Source organism: Pipistrellus hanaki (assembly GCF_964339955.1).
Source record: "Pipistrellus hanaki genome assembly, chromosome: 2".
Classification (NCBI taxonomy): Eukaryota; Metazoa; Chordata; class Mammalia; order Chiroptera; family Vespertilionidae; genus Pipistrellus; species Pipistrellus hanaki.
In genome coordinates, this window is record NC_140504.1 from 42,416,362 (window position 1) to 42,443,803 (window position 27,442).

The following is a 27,442-nucleotide window of genomic DNA, read 5'->3' on the forward strand; positions in this document are numbered from 1 at the left end:
TCTGTAGATGGATTCTTGGTGACCTCTTCAGGTGAATCCCTCCAGATACCTCCCCTTACCCTGAATTAATAGAATGACTTTATAAATGTACTTGTATTCTCCCATGACCCCATCCCTAAAGTGAGCTTACAGACTTTTAAACTAGTCCCTCCCTTGTTTGGGTGGGGGAGCATGCAGAACAGTTTAGACTCCACTTCTTTTGGAGTTAATCATTTACTCCGACTAAGGAATTCTGTCTTAAGTGGGGTATGCTCTTCAAGTGCCAGAGGACAGAAGGGTGATTTTTCTGAGATCCTCTAGCCTGCTTCCCCATATATGGAAATGTTTACCCACCACACTGATCTATTGGAAGAGAAGGAGGTGACTCAGGGTTTAGTAGAAGCAGGACTTGAATTCTTGTTTCCAGAAACCAAGTCTCTCCCCTCCCCCACCCCTCCTCCATCCCTCCCCTCCATTCCTTTGCCCCTTGTCCTGGAAGCTGAGAAGAGAATGTCTCAGTGCTGTTCCCCTCTGGCCTTGGGATCATCTCCTTGCAACAGGACTCCTGGTGTGTGAGAGGGAGTAAGAGCCAGCGGAGGGCCAGCTGCCTGTGAGTATATCATTATTGCCGGAGCGAATGGCATTTCTGCTCCCAGACCCTGGGTTTATAGCCCTGACAACTGGCTCACTTGCCCGGTGATGGGAATTTTACTGGGAGCACTGTTGCTTTAATTTGGGGTGTGGACAGCTGCTTTCCCAGGGGAGTACTCCTCACAGTGGGATTTAGAACGAGGCTCTGCTTGAGAAAAAATTCTATTTGTGTTTAGAAAATTTAGAGATTTTTTTTTCCCACCTGAGGCCTAACTTGAATTGGGTAGAAAGGTAATTTTGGAGTGATGTCTGTCTGATTTCTAGAGTTAAAGCAACAAGCCAGAAGGGATGATTGGGGATACTTGGGCAGGGATAGTTTTAGCTTGAAAAGCAGGGCTATGGTTGGACTTATGTAGCATCTGCACAGCATCTACAGTCTGGAAAAATATCTGATTTGCAGGACATTTGTATGTTTTTGATGGACTGTCTGAGATGGAAGGACACTTAGAGATTATTTAGTTGATTTGTCTCATTTTTACAGCATGATATTGGGCATGGAGGCCCAAAATGCACAGCTCTTTTGCCTTGCAGGTACATGGCTAATTAGCTAGGATTAGAACACAGATCTTCTCACTCTGTTCTTTCTTCCTCCCACTGCACATAAGCTGTTCCTCCAAGCAAAGGCTGAGAACATGCCCATTTTGCAGATGAGGATATTGGGGTGCAGAGATGCCAGAATTGCCCATGTTTACTGATCTAATTAGTGAAAATAGACCATATTCTCCCAGTTCAGATATCTTTCAGTTACATGGGCTTAGGTACCAGAATTTTTTTTCTTCTTTCAATTTTACTTCCCCCCCCCCCCCCCCCAGCTCTTGGGTTTCTACTTATCTTTCTCTGCTTTTGATTATGTGAATGCTGTTTGAATGTGAGCTGCTACCTTCTGATCTGCTTTGCTGCCTATATCTTTTTCGTTTCTGAAAGAGAATGATAGCTTGTCCAAAAGGCAGAACTAAGTAGTGGAGCCCTTTATTTCAGTTTTATCAGTGGCAGTGGAAATTGTGAACTGACCTTGAAAGAAGTCGAACAGTGCTTTCCATCTAAGCCTCTACCGCTATTCTTGAAACTGCGAGAATTCTGAAGTGTTATTCCCTCACATTTAAAAGTGTACTCCGATTCTGAATAGATTTTAGACGCGCGCGCGCGTGCACACACACACACACACACACACACACACACACACACACACTTTTAGCCTTCTTTGTAGCAGTGGCAGCATTCAACAGAGATCAAGAGGGCATCGGCCCAATACAGTGCACCAGGTGCCATAATGAGTAATTCTTTGTGATCAGTTCAGTTCCCGATCAACTTAGGGTGGGGGTGAGGGCTTGCTCCCATTCAGGGAAGATGATGGAGATGTGTTTTGGTGAAGCACTTTGATGCTAGTGGCATTGTGCGGCAGATTTTAATAGAGCAAGGGAAGTGTTGTGAGACCTACGTTTGTTCTGGTCAGCATTGAAAATAGGGAGAGCAGTTTTCTAAGATACTCTGAAACCTTGGACAGGCAGGATTTGAGCAGATCCCTCAGGTACCTATATGCAACCTGTCTTTTCCTCAATAGCCTGTGGCTGGGTGGGGATTAGTGACCTTACACATGGAAAGAGGCTGCCTTAAAGCATGAAGGCTTGGGATATTTTCCTGCTGTAGTGCTGATGGACAGGGTACTACAAGGTTAGAGCTGGTAGTACCAATGTGAATGCTACTCCTCTTAATAAGAATTGATATAAATTGCTTGCTGCCTGGTGCCAAGCTTGGTGCTAAACACTTTACCTAAATCATATAGGTAGTCAATACTACAGCTACCTATGAGTATATGCTTTAATTTTTATTTTATTTTTAATATTGGTAAAATACACATAATGTAGCATTTACATCTTAACTGTTTTAAGTGTACAGCTCAGTGGTGTTAAGTACTGTCACATGTTATGCAACCAATATCTCTAGAGCACTTTTCATCTTGAAAACCTGGGACTCGGCACCCATTGAAACATAAACTACTCATTCTTTCCTCCTGCCACCCCCTGGTAACCACCCTTCTACCTTTTCTTTCTCTGAGTTTGACTATGCTAGGCATCTCATATAAGTGGAATCATTAAGTGCTGATCCTTTCATGAACTGACTTATTTCACTCAGAATAATTTACTTAAGGTTCATATTGTAGCATGTGTCAGAATTTCCTTCTTTTTAAAGGATATATAATATTCCCTTGTATGTATATACCTCATTTTTTATACACTTACATAGGTACTGTATTTTTTTTTTTAACCTCCATTTATAAAGGAAGACCCAAGGCTTTGAGGAGTTAAGTAGATTGCCCAAGGTCATGCCTTCAGTAGTGGGACTGAGATTTGAACCCAGCAGTGTGACTTCAGAGTGCTTGTGGTCAGGAGGAAGCAGATAATGGGTTCTCAACTGGAGAGTGGCACCTTTTCACACATTCCTGTGACATTTCAATAGCCAGGTGTTCTAAAGGAATCTCCCCAGGTATTTTCTGGTTTTGTATTGGTTTCTGGGAATCTAAGGACCAAATCTGAAACCTGCTTGTAACAAATAGAATAAGACTTATGGCTCCTATTTCTTGTCCCCTTTTTTCATCTTATGTTTCCATCCCCTAGATTTTCACTTAAAAAAAAAAGATATGAACTATGTGTATCTTTTTCAGGTACTTTAGGTTCTTTCTGAAACAAGGTAAAATTATGTAAACCAGTGACATGATATCAAGTTTTGTAATTATGTCAGAGGAACAGCTGATTTGTGGATAGAAAAGATGTGAGTTTCTGACCTGGCTCTACTGCTCACTTAGTGTCTAACTCCGGCAGTGATTCTTGCTCCTTCCTTTCTGAATCTCAGTTTTCCTACCTGGAAAGTGGGATTGTTGGCTAGATGACAGTGAACATTTCTTCTGTGCTAACCTTTATGCTGGGCATTCTACATGATTTATCTCTTTCAATTCTTCCAGCACTCCCATAAGGCAGGTGCTGTCATCCCTGGTTTGCTTGAGAAATGTAAGGTCTAGAGAAGTGAAAAAACTTATCCACATGCCTACAGCTACAGAGTGCAAGCATTCATGATACATACCTTTCTCCTTACCCAGGGTGTTAGCCACAGGCCTGGGCTACTTTCCCTTCAGCGGTCTGTAAGATTTCTTTCATCCATGGCATGCATTTGTCTAGTTTTATTAAATCTCTATTGGATCCCACTTGTGTGCCTTGTACTGTTCTGGGCGCTGAGCCAGCACTTGAGTTTAGAGTGAAGAAAAAGACACTAGAAACACTGATTTGTGTGCTTGCATTACAGTAGGGGTATGTGGAGGAGGCAGATAATAAATGAACATAAATAGGAGAGAATGATAAGGAACACTTAGGAAGATTCACCCTGGGTGCTTTGACTGAAGGAGTGGAGGAAGGATTCTGGGAGGTGATTATTTAAGCTAAGATCTGAGTGACAAGGAACCAGTGCAGTAAAAGTTAGGGGAACAGCATTGTAGGCAAAGGGCTCAGTCAAGGAAAGGATCTTGGAGTGAGAATGGGTTTGTGTTTGAGGAACCAAGGAGCCCAGTGAGCTAGGAGATAGTGGGCTGCAGGAGAAAAAGGCTGAGATAAGAGAGGAGAGGGGCTGGTAGGTGTTAGTAAACTAGAACGGAGGTTGGGACCTGTATCTAAGTGTGATGGAAGCATCTAATCATGTTTACCAGCATCATTCTGGCTGCTGTAGGGGGAAATAGATTTCAGGGTGGGGGCAAGAGTAGAAGTAGGAGACTCTTGCAATCAATCATCCAGTTATTTTTATTAGGGTGATAGAAGTGGGGCCAGAGAGAAGGGGATGGGTTCATGCCATGTTTGGAGGGACTGTCTTCAAGATGTCAAGTGCAGTATCCTTCTGAGAAGTGTCAAGCTCAATGGTCAGGGTTCTGGGAGACCCTGATGGACTGGAAAACATATATAATGAGGGCCACACAGACTTGAAGCTGATCTGGACTAAGGAGTCTGTGCTCCCTGCTTTGGTTTCTAACCTTGAGCATCTGGCCAGTGAATGGAGGGCAGTGGCTTCCTGCCTCTGACTTGTTGGCTGAGAGCTGCTGGAATGCCCCAGAATAAGCCCTGTAGAACAGGCCGCTTCCTTTGCTCTCCCTGGGTATTTGTACAAAGCATTCTTTCCCACCAAGAATACGGGATATTCAGAGTGATGTTGACTTTATGGGCCATATTTAACTTGGTGTTTTTCCTTGATGTGTCCTCTGTTCTTGTAGAGATTCCTGCCTCCAGTGAACTCCCCTGTGAGGAGTCTTGGACCAACCAACCTGTAAGATGGGCTGGAAGGCTTAGTAGGAGCCCAGAAGAACTAGGGCTTCAAAGCCCCACTTTGGCTTGAGGACCCCCATCCAAGGGCATCCCCCAGCCCTCCTCTTTCATTTACATGTGCATTTACACTTGCTGTCTGGCCCTTGCCTGCTCTGTATAATTCCTTTTAATATGCTGGGGTTTCCAGTAAGTGCTCAGTGGATAAACTGGTCTCAGAGAAATTAGGCGATTCAGTCAACGTAAGGTAGTGAGAATCCAAGATAGGGCCCTGTGTTCTGACCACCATGTAACCTCATGCCCCTGGGTGTCTCTTGTTAACCTTGCACTATACTCAGCCTAAGCCTGGAGATGCTCAGAGATTACAAATTAAATAATCTGAAATTCACTCCTGAGGCTTCTTCACACACTCCTCTTCAAATAGTTTGCCATCTATAGATACCAGTTTTTCTTTAAAGATTCTTAATTTTATCTCTTAAAAACAGTGTTTTGTGTTTGCTCATTTGAATTTCTTTAAAAATTTTCTTTCATTCATTTAGTCAACAAACATTTATTGAGTTCTTACTGTATGCCAGTCATTGTGCTAGGTGCCGGGGATTGATTCAAAGATAATTTGGAGGCGTTTGGAAGGGGAGTGGATAATTACAGCACAGTGAGATAAGTGCTGTAATAGAGGGATATATAAAGAGCTAGAAATAGCACTATGAATAGCATCTACGAACAAATTGCCTTCTTTTTTCCTTTTGGATTATTCCCTGTTGTATATTGCCCAAAGTGGGATTACTGGGTCATTTAAAAGATGAAAACAATTTGGCACAAAAGATGTAATGATTTACCTGGGGAATACAGCTCAATTTTCAACAGGGGGAAAAATTGTCGACAACTCCAGATATAGATCTTCACCAGGACGATGAGACTAGTTTTCTCTTACCCCTATCAACACAGTGGCTTTCAGGGTTAGCGCCTGTTCTTAACATGTTAGCCTGCACGTAGAAACACAAATTTTTATATTTGATCTCATGAGTAAATTGTTAACCTTCACTAGCTCTATAAGTTTGATCATTTCCATTTTACAAATGAGGAAACTATGCCTTATTAAAAGGGCTTTTCTAGTTAATTTATGGAGATTCCAAGAATCAAGTGCAGGTCTTTTGATTTTGTTCTCTATGCTCTGCTCTCCAATGAGGGATACCTACGCTCCAGCCTGGGCATGGGATTCCTTTAGTGAGTGAAGAGACTCTTCTCAAGAAGATTAGGTTCTACAAAATAGGTATAGAAGTCCTAAGTCCCAAAGTCATTGCCAGGGAATAGTGTCCCTTAGTCCTTTGACCTGGGAGGATCTGAAGGCCTACTGTTCTTGATTTTGGCCCAGGTTCTGAAAAGTTACTGTATAACTTGGCTCAGGAGCCCAGAATCCTAAGTAAAGCTGGAGCCACACCACAGTTCTGCTTTGAAACACTATTTTCCTAATATATTTAGCTTTACATCGCTGACTCTACATTTATTTTGTGATTTATAACATTTTCCTACTATTTTTTTTTTTTTTTGCATTAAATAGAAACTCCTGACCCTGGAACCCAGAGCCCATCATATCCAGATCATGAACTTCCTTGATGCTCTCCCTCACTCATCCTTAAGTCAGCCACATTCCCTGCCCTTCCTCACAATGCCCTGCATTTTCTCACTGTCATGGTTTAGCATATGCTGTTCCTTTAGCTAGAGAGAACCTCTCTTACTTAAATGATAGACTCCCAGCTGCTCCTGTAAACTTCTGCACAGATCATACTTTCTGACTGAAGTAATGCCTGATCATCTGCTCCTCACCATCCATACTCCCCACCATCCACAAGCCCCACACTGAAAGTGATCTGTCAGTTCTCTCTTCTGCTAGTTCACTGCACAATGGGCTCTGAGGCAATAGAGAATCTCTAGAGTGCTTATGAGAATAGAATCTGGATTCACATTTTGGCTGTGATGCTTCCCAAGGTAGTTAACCTGATTGATCTATCAGGGTAGTTAACCTGATTGAGCCTAAGTTTGCTCATCTGTCAAATGGGTATAAATAATCACACCAAGTCATAGAATTGTGATGAGGATTATATTGTTATCTGTGCTTCCTCTAAGGCACTTGCCATCTACTCTGTTGATATTTTATCTCCTTCCAGAATAGAAGTTTCTGAAGGGCAGGAAGGGAATCACATCTTGCCTGTGTCTTTAACATATAGGATCTGTTACAAAAACTCCTTTAAGGGAAGGGGTTCCATGCAACTTAACTGGTGGCATGAGTGAAAGGTTCCAGTCACATAGTGCCAGGACTGGCTGGAAGCTTTGAGGTATCGAGCTTTGGACACACACAGTACTTGCTGGTTAGGCCTCTGGCTCCTGCCACTTCAGTGACAGGAAAGAGGCTAGAGCCTGTGTTCAGCCTATTTTTCCCATTTTCCAAGTTGGGCAGTGCTGGCATTTCCCTAAGTCTCTAGATAGAGTGGAAATCCTTCTTGGAACATGATACTTAGTTTCTTTCCTGGGTCTTCCATGGGGGAGACTTCTAGATGAGAGGAAAGGGTCCATGGAGTTGTGGGTTTGGGACTCTGAGAGCCACCTACTCTTCTGACTTCTCTGTGAGTTGGGCTTTTCAGAGGAAGCTCCTTTAAACACTCTGCCATTTCTATGCTTGAGCGCTGATCATGGAACGTGGTTCCATTCTTAAAAAGATAGTCCTACCATTTAACTTTCTCTTGAGTCATTTTTTAAAACGCCATACCCATGAGTCTCAAGATCCAAATATTTTAGCCTGGCACACAGGTCCTCCATGTTCTGCCCGCAACATTCCTTTCCATCCTCGTGTCCCACTGCATCCCTCCACGTGTACTGCCACTGGCCTCATCAGATTAGTCACTTTCCCCAAGAACTCCCTGAACTCATCCTCCTCAAGGACTTAGCACATTGTGTTCCCTGGGCCTATTTCCTCCCCCTCATACGTGGAAATCCTCTTGGGTGTTCAGGCTCAGTTTAGAAGTCATCTGCAGAGCTCTTCCAGACCCTCCAAAAGACATTGCGTGTACTTGTGCTTTGCACGCTTTTCTTTCTATTGTACATATTCAAGCAGGTCTCCAGTGAGGTTATGAGCTCTTCGAGAGCTCAATGCATGCCTAACTGCCTACACCTGCTAGGTCCATGCACTGTGCCTTCCTAAGGACAAGATGTGCGAGCAGATATCTGTTTTGTGCACCTCTGAATGCTGGGCACATGACACTGAGTGGTGTTCAGAAGCTCATACTATAGTTATTGGTGATTTGTTTGATTGTGAGCCCACTTATTTGAATTATTTCTTTGAATTGGCCTGATATTAGTACATTGGTAACCTTTCTCAGGCCTGTTTCCCATATACTGGACAGATGTCTGCTAAGAGTCAGGGCTCTGAGCTTATTTCATTTAAGAACATAACAGGAAGGTAGAATTCAGGAGGGATCTATCTGCTTCTAAAATTAACTTTTTTATTTTTTAAAAATTTTTTAGTTTGAAAGTTAAGCTTTTACTTTTTTTATCCCAAAGCTCCTCCTTGAAATGTGAAAAAAGCAGAAGAGTTTTATTTTATTTTATTTTATTTTATTTTATTTTATTTTATTTTATTTTTTAGGTAGATTTTTAAGGTATATTTAGTAGAATAGCTGCACCTAGTAAGGTTGTAAGTGCAAAGTATTAAAACCTGTGTCATGGAGCTTTAGAAGACCAGGGTTCAAGTCATGACTTTACCATTTTCTACCCTTCAAAGAGGAGGGTTCAATTCCTGCCTTTCATGTTTCCTAGTCCTGAAACCTTGCCTGATGTCCCTGATCTTAGTTCCCCCAATGGATAATTGGGAAATCTTTCTCATAATGTTGGCAGGCAAGTTACATGAGGTTCTGGACATTTATTTTTCTGCTGTACAGTTCATAAACTGGGTTTGAAGGACATTTTTAAATAGTTCTCCAAAGTCTTCTTTTGAAGAAAAATGCTTAGATGTTTGTTTTCATGCACTTGTTTTATTTTATTTTCTTAAATGAAAAAGAAATGAATTTATAGTCAGGGGATATATGGCATCTAACACAGTTAGGGAACATATGTAGCTTGTAAAATTCAGTTATAGTTCATATAGTTAGAATGGCAGAATCATATGCTTTGAGACATTATAGCAACTACAGCAGTCAATGTTCTAATGCAGACTTTGTGCCGGCTCCATGCTGTGCATGCTGGATATGGAATCCCAGGACACGATTACAATCTCCCTGATGGGTATTAGCCCTGTTTTGCAGATAGGGAAGCTCGAGTTTAGAGAGAGCAGAACTGACACAAATCCAATATCAAGCTTTGAACTTCATCCTGTACTTATAATGACCTCCAGAAATTCTTTCTATCTACAGATGTGACAAGGCCTGCCTTGACTTTGTTGATCTTTTATCCTATCACTCCAAGGGCAGGCCCTCATTCCAGGCTGGATAAGCAGTGGGCATTGGCTATCTCAATGTCTCATACTTGATTAATGAAGCTAGAGGAGTGTCTTGACTTTTCCTTCAAAGAATCTGGTCATTTTGAAATCTTTTGAATACACTCATTCATCAGCCATTACTTCCTTTTTCTCCTTTTTGGGAAGATATTTGCCTTTGTCCACCTCTGCTTTTGAGGTCAGGAGTGTTTGAAGAGGCCTTTGTATTTTCTTTTATGGGTGAAAAATTCATTGAGTATTTCCCATCATTTCCTTCAACCATGTGGTGGTGGGAAAAGGAGGCACGGAGTTGAGAGGACTTTGAGTCAACCCTTCCTTTTCCTGTTAGAGGTCTCAGTGTCATCATCTGTAAAAAATGATGGTACTACAAGATAACACCTAAGATTTAAAATTTATGCATGATTAATGGTGTCAAAACTATCAATTTTGCTTAGCTGCATAATTCTGCAGCTGTTTCTCTGATGCTTTTCAATCTTTAGATTTAATCTATTCAACAATATATAATTTTTTAAAGGGAAGCTTTTATAGACACTTCTGAAATATAAGGGTGGTAAGGGGATAAATGGATGCTAAAAAATAGAAAACAACCAATTAAATAGTATATAGCATGTAATTCTCCTTGGAAACTTACCACAAAATTGAGGAGCGCTTTAACAACTGGTAATTTAAATTGCATTTGAACTCTGTTAATGGTTTGTTTGCATGGGAACTTCAATCATTTCACAGCTCTTCAGCAAAGCTGCTTGTTCTCCTTATGAAAAAGAAAAAAAAATATTAAAAGAGAAGTTGACTATGGAAAAGGGAGGCCACTTTCATTTGTGCATTGAGGGAAGCTGGCAAGTGTGTGAGAGGTTGCCTGAGGACCAAGGTTAGAGAGCCTTGCCTTTCATGGAAGTTTAGAAGACACCCCTCCTGGCAGTTGTAGAAACTGCTCTGATTTGTATCTCCTCTTACAAGGAGAAGCTTAGGTTTCCTGGGTCTTGTGGGTGGAGGCTGTCTTTTGTTTTCTGTATGACCATGCTGTCCACAGGTCCAGTACTGGCCTCCTATTCTTCATTCCTCAGCAAATTTGAAATTAGGCCTTTCTCTCATTTCAGTGAAATGGTTTTGAGAATTCTAATGTTCTTAAAAACCACTGGTTCTCAGGAAACTCATTACTGTGTTGGGCTCATCTTGCTTAGGCTATTTTCTTACTTAATTCTTTCTGCTGTCGGGCTGTACTCTGAGAGCTTTGAAGCAGGGGTTCAGAGACCTGAGTATGGGACTCTGGGATTTTGCTCCAAAGCATGTTGTATGACCAATGGAAAGTCTCTTTGCCCAACGAGTCTCCCTGCCCTCTGTCAAAGTGGCCGTCACTGGGTCCAGTGGAACAAGCCCTGGACTGGAGCCCTGGACTGCCTGACAGTTATGGTGGGATCCGGTAGTGGCCACCTCCTTGCTCTGGCCCCAGCTTCTCCTCCTGTCATTTTATTAAGATTCCACAACTTTGATCTTATATGGATACTAGTGGCCAAGTGCACAAAATTTGTGCACAGGGGGTGGGAGTGCCCCTCAGCACAGCCTGTACCCTCTTCAATCTGGACATCCCTCTCACAATCTGGGACCACTGGTTCCTAACCGCTCACCTGCCTGCCTGCTTGATCGCTCCTAACCACTCTACCTGCTGTCCTTCTTGCCCCCAACTGTTCCTCCCCCCCCCGGCCTGATCACCCCTAACCACCTCTGCCTCAGCTCCACCACCAGGGTTTTGTCTGGAAGAATGTCTGGAAAGTCTCCTGGTCTAATTAGCATATTACCTTTTTATTAGTATAGATCTGAAGACGGAATGAGAAAATATATATGAAACAATTATAAGATTGATTTAATGATATTTAAAATTATGATAATGAAAATAGGATTAGTAGTTTTTCTACTATCTTATAAAAGACACATTTAAAACAGCCAGCTGCTTCAGCATCTGTGTGTGTTGAAATATATATTGCATCATCCTTAGCAAATAGTAATAGCTCTTAATTAACTGAAACCTGTAATGAGGATTTCCTGGCAAGTGTCAAGATTGTCTAGCTCTCTGCTACTCACTTGCTCTTACTTTTCAGGCAGGGGAATCAAGGTTCAGAGAGCTTATTAGCTCCTATAGTTAGAAATGTGTCTCCAAACTAATATTCTTGTGTTTTTTTTGTTTGTTTTGTTTTGTTTTTTAAATTTGTTGTTGTTCAGATTTTGCTGTTAACTTGTTTCTTGCCTACCTAACATGTATCTAACTAATTGATCTGTCTCTTTTATCTGTGATATTACCATGAAGCTATTTTCCTAAGAGAGCTGAGGATGAACAGTGGGGGACTGGCATTCTCTTTTTCCACTATTCTGTGACAAATTAGTAGGTAAAATACAAGTGCCTGGAACTTAGGAGGAATATAGGTGAGCTACTAGATTTGTGGATTTTAAGACTGACATCCTTCTCACTATTTCCTGGTCAATGGGTTCATAAACCCAGAATTCCTAAAGTTGGTAAGGTCCTAGAGATTCATGAGCAACCTTCTTCTCCAATTTTCCATAGGTGGGAATCACTGAAGCTCAGTAACAGAATTGAAGACGGATCCACTCACCTGATTCTCAGTTGAAGGCTTTTCCTAAACTGAGCACTCATTGGAGGGAAGAGATTTCTTCCTCAATTGGTGAGTCCTATACAGAAAAGAAGACTTTTCCTTTTTATAATCAATGTTCATGTTTTAAAAATCAGTGTTTTCCATTTAAGGAAAGCATGACACTAATAATCAACATGGACTAAGAACTAGAAAAGAACCAAAATGTTCTTTCTTTTTTCCTTAAGTTAATTTTATTGGCAATGGATGGAATATAATAATGCTAATAAAATGTGTGGCAAAGAAAAGGCAGGACTCAGCTCTTAGAAGTTGGCATGAAGAGAGATTGGAATAAAATTTGGAGAAATGATGATTTCCGGTGGCTGATAATTGTATTGCTTCCTTCTTTCTCCTTTGGCATGGACAAAAGTGTTCTTGAAATTGAAAGACCAAAATGAAAATGTCAATGACCAGTTATGGACATTTGTGATCAAAGAAAGTAATATTATTGAGTGCCTTTTTACTTTTTATCGCTTTATGTGGTGCTTCTTCTGTGATTTCATCTTATTTTCACAACAATCTGTTCTGGTAGGGGAGGCTAACTTTGCTTAGGCAAAAGGTTGAACGCTATGTGTTATAGGGTCTGGGTTCGAATCCTGTTGCACATTCAGAAAGGGTACTGGTAACCAGGTAAAGTAAGCTCTCTTTTGTGTTTTGGAATTCCTCTGTGTTTAGAAGGTAGAATAGAACATCATGTCTAGAAAAGAGGGGTGGTAGGCAGAGTCAATACTGTGGCTACCCTAGGCTGTGGGGAGACTTGAGGCAAGCATCTCTTGTTCATGAGTTTTCCCAGAGTCTTGTGGGATGTCTGGCACATAATTGGTGCACAGTGCATTTTCATGGAGAGAAAGAAGAAATCCAAAGGCAGTGAGTATTCCTTTCCCTATGGGTAGTCCCTAAGACACTCGCCAGTTCTCTGTTGGAATATTTTAGGAATTCTAGCACAGATGAGGCTGGACTGCATGATTTTATGAGGGTAAAGAAATGACTGGACAGAAAGAGGCTTTTGGGACCAGTATTGCTTAAAAAAAGTTTGTGAGTTCATAAAAAGGCAAGAAATATGATGGGATGGGGTACCAGAAGGTCTTACAATGATTAGATGTACAACCCTAAAAGAACAAGGTTCCTCTGCCTTCGTTTTCCTGTCTACCTCTCATGTTTGTTTAGATCAAGTGGGTTGATAGATGCTAACCTGTTTTGCAAACTATAAAGTGTGGCTCATACATGACGGGTTATTACATTTGTTCAATTTTTTAGTTTAAAGACTCATCTTGAACATACAGAAAAATAAGATAATCTAGCAGGTAATTCCCAGCACCCTACCTGGTACATAGGACATGCTCAGTGTATGTCCTTTTGTCTAACCCTGCAGCCCCATCATCACCAAGGTTGGATAGGCACTGATTTGTTCTCAGTATTGAAAAGGAGTTAGATCTGCAATCTTGCTCAATGAGGTAGTTGACATTGACATGAAATAGTGTATTATTATTATTAATTTCCATATTTATTTTTGTTCTAGACAGTAGGAGGTAGAAGGAGGTAGACCAGAGATGGAGCATCAATGCTTGAGAAAAACCCTAGAAACTACAGTCTAACTAGTTGGCTCTTGCTTTCTTTGATTAGCTAATCACACCTTCTGCTCCAGGCATGACAGGCCCAGTGGGAGTCAGGAAGGAAATTATTTTCCTCTGTTGATACTAGTGTATAATTGTTCATGGTAGCCACGGGCTTTTAGTTTTAATATTTCCTCTTTGGTTCTCAGAATAATCAGGTAATAGTCTCTGCCGGAAACAAAACATTGGTCACTTCCATTTGACTTTCAGAGGTGAATGTCTTGGCTCCCTACAATTACTTGGTCAGGTGGTTTTGGGGCATGTGTGACCATATGCTTAGTCACCTTTCACTGCTTCTATGTTATTGCTTCAAAAATTGCAAAAGGACTTGCTGGGTCTGAGCAGGGATCCATTCAGGCTCCTGAGGCTCTTTGCTCTTCTCTAACTCAAGGTTGTCTTGTATGAGGTGTTTGCTGTCCATGAAAGTAAAAAGAAGAGCTTTCTCTCTCTTTCTTACTTTCTGCCTTTTAATTTCACATTCTTCTTTCCTGACCTGAGCACAGTGCAGATACTTGTACTTTGAGGAGGGCTGTGGAGGTCAGAGGAATTTTCATTAGGTTACTGTGCAATAAGAAGGGTCCAGTGCTGAATGGATGGAGAACCTCATAATTTCTTTGTAGATAGCCACCAAGTATCTATCCATGTTCACAGCAAGTATGCTTGTTCTCTGCTCTGATCTCCATGTTTGTCTGGAAATCAATGAACCTCAGGATATTACAGTGAAATAGGCACAGTCCCTGACCTCAAAAAGCTTATAGCCTAGTTAGAGAGAAAGAAATATACACAAGAGTGAAATATATCTTAAAGAACTATTGTTTATAACACACATTCAGGAATCACCACATATGTTTTAGGCCTCATATTAGGTGCTTGGGAAATCAAGGTAAGTGATTTATAGACTCAGATCTCATGGGGCTTAGGTGAAAGGTTGGGAGAGTGGAAATAATTGAGACTACTAGGAAAGGTTTCCAGGAGGAGCAAATCTGCTCTCAGAACTTCTCAGTGAGCCATGGAGCCTTATGGCATAAGTCCAGAGGGTTAGTAGGTTGGGCCTGTGGCCATAGTTTGGCTCACTAGGGTGAGCAGATTCTAAGGATGGATTTATTGGGTAGCAGAATACAGCTGGGCAGGAAGGAGTCTCTCATCTTGCAAGTGTGGTCTAGGCTCTAGTTCATTCTGATCAATGGACTGTAACTGGATGTGTCTGTTGACTTTGAACTGCACTGACATTTCCATGGTCATCTCCATGTGGCCAGAGCATGGTCGCATCAGTGTTTCTAAACTAGAAAATGTATCTGCATTCTGGGGCACAAAGGTTCCTTTATAGAGTTTTGACAGTGAATCTTTTATATTCTATTCCCCAGGCCTCATGAGAAGTGATGGAGTTGGTAGGGGCCATTAAAATAATTTCAAACTTGGTTATTGTCTTCTTTATCTATTGATGCATAACAAATTACCCCAAACTTAGCACCTTAAAATAAAAACAAAAAATTATCTCACAGTTTCTGTGTTACGAATCAGAGCAGCTTAGATGGGTGCCTCAAGGTGTCTCTTGGAGGAGGTTGCAGTCTGTGTGTCTGCTGGACTTACAGTCTCCTTCGAAGGCTCAATGAGGAAGGAGGTGGAGTGACGCATACCAAACTGATAGGACTTTGGGCAGGATTCAGTTATTCACTGGTTGTTGGACTTTGGGCCTCAGTCACTGACAGTTGGCTGGGAGGCCACCTTCAGTTTCTTGCCATGTGGCCCTCCCCATAGGACAGCTCTCAACATGGCAACTGGCTTCTCTCAGAGTGAGTGAGCAAGGCATGCAAGCCAAAGCCTTTTGTAATCTAATCCTGGAAGTGACACATTGTTCTCTCTGCCTCATTCTATTTGTTAGAAGCAAGTCAGTCAATCTAGCTCACGCATACTCAAGGGGAGTGAGTGCACAAGGGTATGAGTAGCAGGGGTGCATTTATATGGGGCCAGCTTAGGAGCTGCCTAGGTCATGTGCTAAGGTGGGTGTAGGAGTTCCATGGAGCCACTGAATGAACTTGGCACATTGCGAAATCAATTGCACTTGAAGACTTTTGGATGAAACTCCATTTAAAATTCTAATAGAAACATTTATATATATATATATATATATATATATATATATATATATATATATATATAGTAGAGAGTACAAAATAGGCGTGGTTTTCTTTGGTTTATTTTACTGTTTCACTTCATTACTGCTGTGTATGTGCTCTATGTAAGTGATGTAGTTGCTTATGTAAGTGGGTTCCAACTTACAGTGAAAATTGAGTTATGTGCATAGGAATGGATTTCCGACGTAATCCCTGCCTGTATGCAGTTGGTGACCATTAAATGTTAAGTTTTTGGTCTCCTTCATAGTTTGTACCTGCTAAAAATCCCTTCAGTTTTTATCTCTGTTAGACCATTATCTCCAAGTCTCTACTCTACACTGTCCCCTTAGCTTGGACTAGACCTGCAGCATTTGCATATGTCACCCTGATTTCATGTTTTCCTGAGTAATTAAAAGCCTTAACATGTACAGTTTTGCTCCCAAGTCATGAATACAGACATCATAATATGCTCATGTTTTCTGGTATTTGAGAAAATAGTACTAGGAATAAAATATTCATACATGATGTCTTATGAGGAAGGCCTCTTGGGCATCTCTCCTTGAAAAATAAGTGTTGGTTTTCATGACGAAGTGGTCTAGTCCATAGGATGAGTCCCATTCAGCTTCCATCAGCCTCTTGTTCTTTTCTAAGTGGAAGCTTCTCTGGGACCTGCCCAAGACTGACCTGCCTTGGCTTCTCTTTGGATTTCTTTAGGATGACATCATCTCACTCTGCTTCAATGGTGACTGGCTTGAGTTATATCAGTTATTAAAAATGATCTAATATTTTCCTCTTAAGTCTAGGGCTCTGGCTTGTTCTAGAATTAAGCTAGTGATTTATTTATTATACGGTACAAGATGGCTGTAGTCACTTTATGATGTAATCTAAGAATGACATGAAAACAAAATAGGCTTTTACATAATGAAAGTGTTCCTGTAATACATTTTATAGCAAGGACTTTTTTTTGTCTCCATTGAGAATGGAGATGTAATTTTTAGTTTCCTCCACTTCTCTCTTACCTTCTTTTCCCAATTATTATTCTTGAGGCTTTAAATCAATTTAAAAAAATTAGTATTTAAAACACCACAAAGACTTCGGTTGATTCTTCTAATCTTATGTTGTCATCATCTTCATTCCCCTTCTCCTCCCTCTGTCTGTGGCCTCTGGGATGGCCACTGCTCTCTGCTCAGCAGTCTATGGGGTTCTTTCAGCACATGGCAGTCCTCACCATTCCTTTGCTCATGCTGCTCCTTCTACTGGAAATGCTTCCCTGAACCTGAATTTTCTTCTGCTAAAAATGGACACAGTGCCCTGGTTCCTGTAGATAGCAAACTTCTTCAGGCCAGCTCCAATGTCCAACTACCTCCACACCTTTTTTCAAACTTCTACCTCTTCTTAGAAACCCTTTATCTGTCTATTTTACAATTTCATACAATAACAAGCTCCCTTTCACCACTCCAAGGAATAGTCACAGAACATCAGCATTGGAAGAGGAGACTTAACTTAGTAGACTAGGGGGTTAGGAGTGGGAAGGAGCCTTTGTAGCTATGGTTCTGCTCCTAACTCTGAGATATGAGGAGATCATGGCCCATCTGTGTTTCAAATTCTTTTATCTGACGGATGAGTGGTTGGATTTTATTTAATGTGGCCATATAGTATTTTAGTAGTGACTCTTTGAGGTGCTGTGTTGAGAAGGATTCTGAAGCTATATTCTAACTGAGTAAGAAAGATCCATGATCATTTAGCGATATTTATAATGGCTGTGGGTGGGGAAGGGAGGAGAGAGTAGAGGCAAGCAAGAGGTCTCTTGGCTATTTTTGGATTAGATATTTAGAGATCTCTTTTTGCTTTACTTTATTGGATGCTTTGATTTGCTGACTTTAAATATCTTGCCCAAGGTCACATAGCAAGTAGTGGCTAGAATCCAATTCTCAGATATAGAGATGGTTAAAAACTATATATTCTAATTTCACATTTATTCATGAAGCCAGGCTGTGGAAGTTGAAAAGCTGAGAAATAGTACTAAAGGGGTAACAGTCTATTGGATGCACAAGGCTCCCCAAAATTTGTATGTTTTTGAGGTGGAGTTGGGTCAAGAGATGCCTTTCCCCTCTTTGTCTTCTTTGCTTCCAAAGAGTTATAGTATTTGCACTGTCCTAAGTTATGTCAAGGATGGCATTTTAAAGTCAAGGTCACAAAGTTATTGACTCTACCAGCATGTTATTGGGTTAGGTTAGGGCTCATGGAGTTAACACATGAATTTTTGGATACTTTGTGCTCCTCCCCTAACCCAGACAAAATGCTTAGCTCTCAGCAGAACACAGCTGGGGAAAAAAAAGAAAAAAAGAAAAGTCCTGCAACAGTGGAAGAGACAGACAGAGGAGAGAAAGGAAGAGGGTGGTAGTCTAGGATGGCAGACAACACTTTGAGTGATGAAAAAGAAAATGGAGGTGGTTAGAGTGGAGAAGAGAGAAAGAGGATGGAGGAAGCAGGAGCAGAGTAGGACTCTGCCATGGAAGGGGACACAGACTCTGTCTTTGCAGGTAGAGGCTGATACTGACATTTTCTTATAGAGGGAATAAGAAGTTAGACTGCTTGTCCTTTAAGTTCCTCCCTGACTGCAGAGTCTGAAATTTTCAGAGGGGGTATTCTGTGTGCATTTACATAATTTCCTTTTTTAAATGAAGGCTTTATGGGTGAAAGTGACTCTTCCTTTCTCCATGGTCTTGGCACACATAAATGCTGACTTATCTTGGGCAATCTTTTGTCCCATTTAGCATTATTGATAAAGGAAAGGAGGCTAGCTGAGGATGTTTTTGTACTGGATGTATTTTTGAGGATGATTTCTTTGCTTTTAAAAAAGATACTTCCAGAGAATTCTGTCTGTTGGCTGCCCTCAATCCTATAGTCAATGACTATAGTCAACGACTTGCTTTTTCTCTACCATCAGAGTGCTTTGTGTAAGCATCCTAGAACATTTATGTCACCGTGCTCTGCTGTATAAACAGACTTTTAGTCTTCCTCTTCCACTAGATTGTAGAAGCTTCTTAAGAGCATTAAGCTTGTCTGGGTGCCTAGTGTAATGGTTTACAAATGATAATGATGACTCATTAACAACTGTTTATTGAGCACCAACTGTAGGAATAGAATCTTGAACAGAATCAAGCAAACCTTCATATATATGAGTAAATATATAATGTTTAGATTGTAACCTATTTTCAGAAGAACAAAGCAGGTTAAAGCCACAGAGGATAGGGAGGACACAGATTTAAATTCATTGGTCTGAGAAGGTCTTATTGAGAAGAGTGCACTTGAGCAAGAACCTGAATGAAATGAGGCAGTGAACCTGAGATAGGAGGAAGGAGGATTTTTTAGGCTGAGAGAAAGATATTGCAAAGGCCCTGAGGCTGAAGCATACTGGGTAAATTCCAGGAAAGTGAGGCGGCCAGTGTGGTGGCAATGCAGTGGCTATGGTGAATGGTATGAGAGAGGAGATTACCCATGCTCATAAAAATAGTTGCAGCAGTAAATATTTGTTGAGTACACATTGAAGATGCTTAGGGGGGGGTGGTGGTGGGAAGGCCTTTGCAACTAAAGAATCCCCAGAAATTTGACAAAAGGATGACATAAGGTATTCCTTGTTTTTAGCTTTAAGATGCAGAGGCAGTGGATGGGAGGCTTGGAGAGTGTTGGGGGTCAGATCAGAGCAGGTCCAGTTTCGGAGGGTACTGGTTTCCCTCCTATGTGCCCTCTGCCTTCCATAATGGAGATAGCACACCTGCAGGGAGGCTGGAGCCCTGGGTGCAGATGGGCAATTGCACGCCTAATCACCCATTCAGGCACCCAGTTATTTGTTTTCCACATGCAAATATGAGGGCTTTTTTTGCAGATGAATTTAATATATCTGTTGCTTCCCCATTTTATTTAAAACAAAACAAATGGCCAACCATGTCAGTTGAGGGCAACAAATAGAAACATGATGACACGGCTGAAAGGGATCCTAGGCAAATCAGCCTTTTCTGTGCTCAATCTAATTTTTACTTTATGTGAGTCCTTCTTAATAACTTAACGGTTTTAAAGAGGGATGTGATATTATTTCCCTAAATTATTTTCTCAATATTTCAGGCTTCATATTTCTAATGTGTGGTTTCCTACTTTCATCTTTATAGTTTCTGAACTTCTGGCCCATTGTGAAAAAAAAAAAAAAAGATGGGGGGGACATCATGGACTCTCCAGAACTACTGGCAGGTGCTGCCTGCAACCTCTTTAGCCTGGAAATAAACAAATAAACAAATACAAATTAGAAGTATTTGCCCCTATTAATGTGCTTTTATTATTTGTTGTGAAAGATCATGCAAAAAGTCACTTCCATTATCTGGGACCCTGTAGTTAAACACCAATATGAGATAGAGGGCTTTGGTAATTTTTTGCTTTGATTTCTAATGACATTTCAAAGCTCTAGAGTGGGAAGTTGTAATTGGTAGATACTTTGACATTCATTTTATCTCAAACACTTTGTTTTATGGTTAGAGCAACTGAGGTCCAGAGAGATAAAATGACTTGTTCAAGGTCTCAGGGAGTAAGAGTGGCCATTGGACTTGAGCAGCTGGGACCCTGGCAGATGCCTGCCTCTGTGTCCTGGATGATGGAGAGGCTGCTGGAATGCATTGAGGATCTAATCTCAAGGTGAGGTCTGTGTATAAGTGGTGTATGTGTATCTCATTTTTATCTCATAAACTAATTTAAATTTTTTTGGTGTCAAATCTCAAGCAGAGTAAAAGTGATGGGTAATGTGGATAGGGATTGCTTGCAGCTTGCCTTCCAACCTTCCAAGGTGGTGGTCTGGAGAAGGTAAGTGTGTGTGTGTGTGTGTGTGTGTGTGTGTGTGTAAGACAGAGAGAGAGAGAGAGAGAGAGAGAGAGAGAGAGAGAGAGAGAGAGAGAGAGGGAGAGAGAGAGAGGTTGACATGAACAAACTAAGCGGGAGGGGGCAGATCACTTGGCAGTAGGAATTTGATAATTAGACACAGAATTTTTGAGCCATCAGAAAGTCTAAAACATACTGAACTGACTGCTCTATTTCATAGAAGAAGAAACTGAGAGCCTAGCCCCAAATCACTCAACTTTGAGTAGTTAGAATTTTTAGACCAGCAACATCCTTTGAAAGAAACTTTTATTTGGAGAAGTACCAGTCATCACTATCAAATCGTATGCCCTACTTAGCTGATAGGGCTCCTCCGGGGAGATAGGGTGTCTGCTGGTGAGATGGAGTGTCTGCCTTCTTTGGAGCTCCTTTCTCAGACCTGTTTTGTCAGGAGGATCATGGCCAAAGCTTCTGTGTCCTTGCAGATATGACAGACACATAACCAGACATCAAGTGAACACTTAGTTAACAGACTGCCCTCAATGGCTAGGTTACAAATGATCCTCTGAAGAAGTGAGGTTTGGAAACCAAGGCCAGTTAAGTAACACCTTGTGTATCTTTTATATGTTCATAAATGTAAGGCCCTTTCACTTTTAAGAGTGAAACATTAAGAGTGCTAGATGATGGGGCATGCAGAATCCAGGGTAATATTTTTGAAGGTAACTTGAGAACAGAAAAATCCATATATATGAAGAGGGCAAACTTTGGTCAGGAACATATTGGGAGAAGGTTACCATTCTGAGCAGTGGCCACTATGGTCCTGGACAGCCTTGATTCTGAAGGCTGCTGGGAACAGGGAAAGGGGAATGAGGAAGGGAGTGTGGATCTTGCATGAACTCAATCTGCGTGTCTGCTCTCTGTGCAGGGAGCCTCCCTGCATGTGTGTGCCCTGAGTACATGCTGTCTCTTTCTCCTGCTTATGCACATGGCTTGATGTAAGTGCTTCCCACCATGTGCTGACAATCTCAGACACCAGTGGCAGCCTCTGTGTCCCCAGAGAGTGTGTTAGGGGTTTATGTGTCTCCAGACTTGTTCCCCATGTTTTCTTTTACTTTTCCATCATCCTCACCCACCTCCCCCTTTGAAAAAACAAAATAATCAGGATGGTCTGAATGTCCACCTTGTGTTGCTTATTTATTTATTTATTTATTTATTGTATTTTATAAATAGTGTGTTTCCTGTTCATATATGTAATTAATATACTTTATGGGAGAAAGCATTATAATGTACTTGAGTTCTCTTTGGCTCTATGTCTATGGTTTCTTTCTTTCTTTCTTTTCTTTTTTTTTTTTTACTTAGAAAGTATGCTTCTCTTGTCAGACCTCCTCCTTTCTTATGCACACAACCTATTTTTGAAGAATCTTTAGGGAGTTATTGACTTAGTTGGGACTACTACTATAGAAGCATTTCAGATGACAGAATCTCACACTTAACTTGCTTTTCTAGCAACGATTTATTTTTCCTTTAGCTTCAAGGAGTATTAGTGGGGTATAGGGTATTCTGAAAATAGGAAAAACATGCCAAATGGGTTGCTGATTTCCAGCTAGCACATGGAAAAAAAGTTTTTATTTCAGTGACCTCTCTGCTCATTGGAAAACTCGGCTGGTGGATTTCATGATCTCCAGACTGTCTGTGCTCTCTAATTACAGTTGAGTAATGAGGGAAAATCGCAGAGTAGTGGATACTCTCTTATTGGGTTCTGGGGTGTTACGGAGACATGCCATCCTTTGGTATTAAGACTCATCATGTCTTCTAGCCAGGTAATATTAAGGACCTGCTTCACCAAGTCCCCAAATACACAGAGCATATGAGGAATGAAGAGAGTTTTTAGAGAGTCAGCCTCAACCTGGGTTACATTTCAGCATGGCCAGTGGCCATACCAAGGGATTCCTGCTGGATTTGTTCCACAATCGTCTGCTTAGAGACACTCCCAGCCCCATTTTCAGGGTGTCTCTATTCTTCTTGCTTTCAGTGTTATTAAATATACAATGTTATTAAAAATAGCGCATGAGCCCGGCTGGCAATGCTCAGTGGTTGAGCATCCACCTATGAACCAGGAGGTTACGGTTGGATTCCCAGTCAAGGCACATGCCCAGGTTGGGGGCTCAATCCTCAGTAGCAGGGCATTCAAGAGGCAACCGGTTAATGATCTCTCTCATCATTGATGTTTCTATCTCTCCCTTTCACTTCCTTTCGCTAAAGTCAATAAAAATATATTTAAAAAAATAGCACATAAAATAAGAGGGCAGGAGAACTCAGCTCTGGCCCCAGGTCTGCCACTTCACCTGTGGAACTATCACAAGCATTTGCATTTATTCAACAAATGTTTCGATGAGCTCTTTTTACACATCAGGTCCCGGAGTTACAGAAATGTGTAAGATGCGGTTCTTTCCTTCACGGTTTACAGGCAGGGGTGGAGACCTGACTTCACCAATAGAACACGAGCGGCTTCTCCTTCCCGGGTCCCCCTTTTACATCTCTATGTGAGACCTTGAATCAGGCTAGATGATGCCAAGCCCTTCATCATTATGCACTCATTTGTACGAAATTTGTTAAACATCCAGTAGTCACTTATCTCATTGAAAATTGGCAAACATTTCACTTTTCTCCCAATGTATGCAGGGTAATGTTGACTATGAATGAGGTAATATCTACAAAATGCTTTAATAAGCAAGTTGGAGAGAGACATGCTGTAAGTTTGAGGCATTATTATTAACGGAAAAATGAAAACAAGGCTGATGTTTTCGGAGAGAGAACAGATGGTTCCTTTGTTGTGAATTTGAGTATAAAAGAGAGAGAAAAAGAGATACATGCCATATTGTTTAGGCCCCAAATGTGAGTGACTTTAAAATGCCAAAACAATCTGGTTAGGAAAGTCCCATGGATTCAAAATAGCCCCTACACTGATCAAACTGTAATTAATATAACAACAACAACACCAACACAAAAATGACAGGAAGAAAAATCTTAAAAAGAAATGCCATGGTGACAACTAACACAAGCTAACGCAAACTCCCATTTTTGCGTCAGCTCTAGAAACACAACTATTCCTGTCTTCAGGATTTGTACCATACAGAGGAACAAATCAGTGGGATTTAAAATTATGTTTCTTTCTAAAGTTGCCCCTGCCCCCCAAGTTATTTCAGTTTTCTATGACTCATAAAGAAGATCTCAAGGATAAGAAATTGGCAGTCCTTTCCCACTTTTGCTGGTGGATGCTGTTAGAGAAACGGTGCGACTTGGGGCAGTTTAAATAGAAAGCAAACATCAAGGGACCTGGGGTGGTGTTGTAGAAGGCAGGATCAGGGTAGGACCTTTGAGAAACTTTTGAGAAAAGAGTTGTGAAATCGTTTCTGCCTCTCTCTTCCTTTATTTCTTAGTTTCTGATGATCTGTCCCTACACTGCACAATGTATCCTTTGGCACGATCTTTGCCTTCCTGGTGCCTGTCACTCTCGAGTGGACTGAAAATGTGGGCTGTGAGAATGAGTCATAGGCCAGGAAGCTGGAAGCATTTTAGTGCCTGACTCTTCTTCAGGTGCTACCATCTAACTTGTGGTGTGACTGTGCAGAGCGACCTGTCTCTCTGGGCCTTTGTGTGTGTGTATTTGTCCCCCCCCCACCCCCCGCCCCCCGGGGGAAAAAAAATAACCAAAATGTTCATTCTGACACTAATGTGCGCTCAGGTCCATATCTTTTTATATGCAGCTTAGGCAGTCTGGTGATGGCTTTTTCATTTAAGAGTGTTATGTTTACAAACAAACGTGCCTCCTCAAGACAGCAATAACAAAAAGTCCACATTGCCGAGGTGGGAACCTCTTAACCATTCTCTCGGACTCCTGCTGAAATTGTTTCTCATCCCACTGGTAGCTTGTGATGGCTCTGTGGCCGAGCTGGGGTGGCCAGTTCATTCACAGCCCTGCAGGATACAGGGTGGGTTTGGGGAGAAGCAGCTCTAAGGGTCTGGAGTTCTGAGTATCAGTCCCACTTCCTTCTGCTCCTCACCATGTGGGACCTTCTCTAAGGTTTCTCCAGATGTGATTCACTGGTTGGTCTGTGAGTCACCAAAGCATTAAGAAAACATTCTACTCTGCCCGCAAGGCCCAGAATACTCTCATGGTGTGCTGCACGTGTGTAGTCAACCAAGGGACTCAGTACGTGACAGACAGGGAGGCATTTTGTTAGGCACCTAATTCCTTCTACCTTCGGGTAAGAAGTATAATTATTAGTTGTAGAGGTGACCTTTGCATGTCATTCATGATATTCCACCTCCTTCTTTTGAAGCTTCAGGTGCACATACTTTTCCTTTGGCCTAACCACACTGCACAATGCCTTCTGGGTATTAGATTTATCTTCTGCCCTGGACTGTGGACTCAGCTATGTCCTGCTTATTTTTGAAGCCTGAGCATGTTCATTGGTTACTGTTATATAGTATATGTCCAATAAATGTCAGTTGAGTGAATGATTTGGCAGATGGATGATTTTCTATTTTCTCACCAGGTCCTGAGTTCCCTGAGGACCTGTCTATTGAGTGTCTTCTTTTCACCAAGTGCCCAGCCCAAGGCTTTGAATGCAGTGTGTAACAACTGCTGTTTGTTTAATTGTTTTGAAGAGAAGTGGAGATGGATCTGGAGCGGGGAAGGCACATTGAGTTATAAATCCTTTAGGTTGGTCACATTGTGTGTATTTGGAAAACCCAGCTGACAGAGGTCAGAGAGCACTTGTAGGTCTGTGATGGAGTACGATGAGGGTGAGTGGTTAATTGCTCCTCCTGAATGCCTCCCTGTCTGTCACATACAGATCTCCTTCCTTGGCTGTGTTAGGGATTGTTTGTCTCTTATCCTTGGTCTGTTGTTAGTGTTATTTTTTTTTCCCTCCTTTTCTTTGAGTTCATCATTCAAGGCTTGAATTAGTATAAATTGTTTGTGTAATTCTGCCTCATTTGATCTTAAACAGTTTGTAGGCAGGGCTAGTGTTTTCTCATAATTACTGTGTTCTACATGGTTCTGGCCCAGAGCCATCAACAGAAAAAAATGCTCAGTACATGTCAGTGGACTTGAATTTCATTCCACTGCCTTCGGCCTCCTTGCTGCCTTTCAGTCAGCTTGGTAATAATGCCACCTGAACAATAAATACTGCAAAGTAAATTTACTAATCAAATAACACAGCATATTTCCTTCTCCAACCTCCACTTATTTTGTGGATCAAAATGACTTTATTTTGGAGTGTGCTTACTTTTTAAAAAATTATGTAATGGTAAACATATCATGCTACCCTTACTACTCTTCATTTCCATAAAAGCTTCAGTAATTACTATAGCAGGAAGACAAAAAGATTACTATTTCTTGACTGTAATTGTTGAAATAAATTTTCAATTTTATTTTTTACCTGATACCTAAAAGTAGTGTGACATGAAGAGAAGATTTCTATTAGAATGTCCCTTGGGTGATCTACGTGCTTCTTAATCATTTTGTCATCTTGAGTAGTAAGTTCTTTGCCCCTTGTAATCTCATTATTTCCAAAGTGAGATTACAGAACAAGATGATTCCACAATTCTTTTTTTAAATTATTAACATTAACTCCATGGTACCTGAGGGCTTTGGGAAAGGCAGATATCTACATTATTTTCTTGCCCTTTGAGTGGGAACGATGACCCACCAATGTCTATAACCATAAGCCTTGGTAACTTTCAGTCCCCCCCCCCCCCCCCCCCCCCCCCCCCGTCCTCCCAACCCTGCATCAGGAAGCAGACCCCCTGCAATTCATTGCACTAATTTGTTTGTGATTAACATCCTCTGCTTCTTCTAGCTTCCCAAACTCAGATTTTGAAATGTTATTATAGGGAATTCTTTCCTTCTTGCACTAAATATCTTGGTCAGAGTTCTTAACACATTTACTGACAGCTAAGGGTTTTCATGAACTTTTTACAGCCTCAGGTGAGAGGTTATGGCATCTCACTTTCCTTTGCTAGAGACAGTGGACTAAGCCCAGGAGAGGGAACTCTGCTATCTCAAGTCACCCAGATGAACTTTATTCAGCCTATATTTGATGGTCCAGTAAGAAAGCCTCTGATCATCAGAAATTGGAGAGGCCTGTTAGTGTGGAGTGCTGAGACCTGAGTGTGAATAAGCTCAGATCACTTGAGCAAACTCTCTTGACCCATCTGTGAAATGAGGTAATGGCCTCTTTTCTGCATACAGAGTGTCCAGATGACCTTTGGAGAGTTTTTCCTACACTGGGTTTTATGATTTCATGAGCAGCTAACACCCACAACCAAGGTACTAGTTGCCAGGTACCTTGATGGGGGGGGCGGGGGGGAGGTTGAGGCTATTTTTAGAGCCTTAAACTATTTATCAAGTAGTTGGTAAGAGATAAATAAATATCTTTGTAAAGCTAAGGAATAGTGTTACATATTATGTAGGAAAGGTGATAAAAACTGATGTTCACATATGTAAAGAGCTTTAAAATTTATTAATTTTTTATAGACTGCTGAAATTGGTTTGTTATTTTTTTTTTGTTGTGAAAACTGAATCAGGGAGAGAAATGAAATGATGTTATCAGTGTCAGTCTAAGGACACTATGGCCAAGAATTAAAATCACCTGAATCAAAGTGTCTTTGGGTGGGGCCAGAGCTTTAGTTTTATTTTAAAGCTCCAGGGAGAGGCACTGATCTAATCTAGATTTTTTGATGGAATCTTGGTTGCATCTGACTCTATGGGCTGTCCTCTGAGCTTTTA

General features: G+C 41.2%; 1 protein-coding gene across 5 annotated transcripts in view; it reads left to right on the plus strand.

Moving 5' to 3' along the window:
• LPP (LIM domain containing preferred translocation partner in lipoma) overlaps positions 1 to 27,442 on the plus strand; it is a 636,317-nt gene that overhangs the window by 56,522 nt on the left and 552,353 nt on the right. For 3 of the 5 annotated variants that reach the window (XM_084871808.1, XM_084871810.1, XM_084871809.1), the window contains exon 3: positions 11,972 to 12,089. The exons of 1 other annotated variant lie outside the window; for it this stretch is intronic. The gene's annotated coding sequence lies outside the window, so the exon portion shown is untranslated. Of the gene's footprint in view, positions 1 to 367; positions 590 to 11,971; positions 12,090 to 27,442 lie in introns of those variants that run through there. One more of the 5 variants, XM_084871811.1, reaches the window with a different exon arrangement.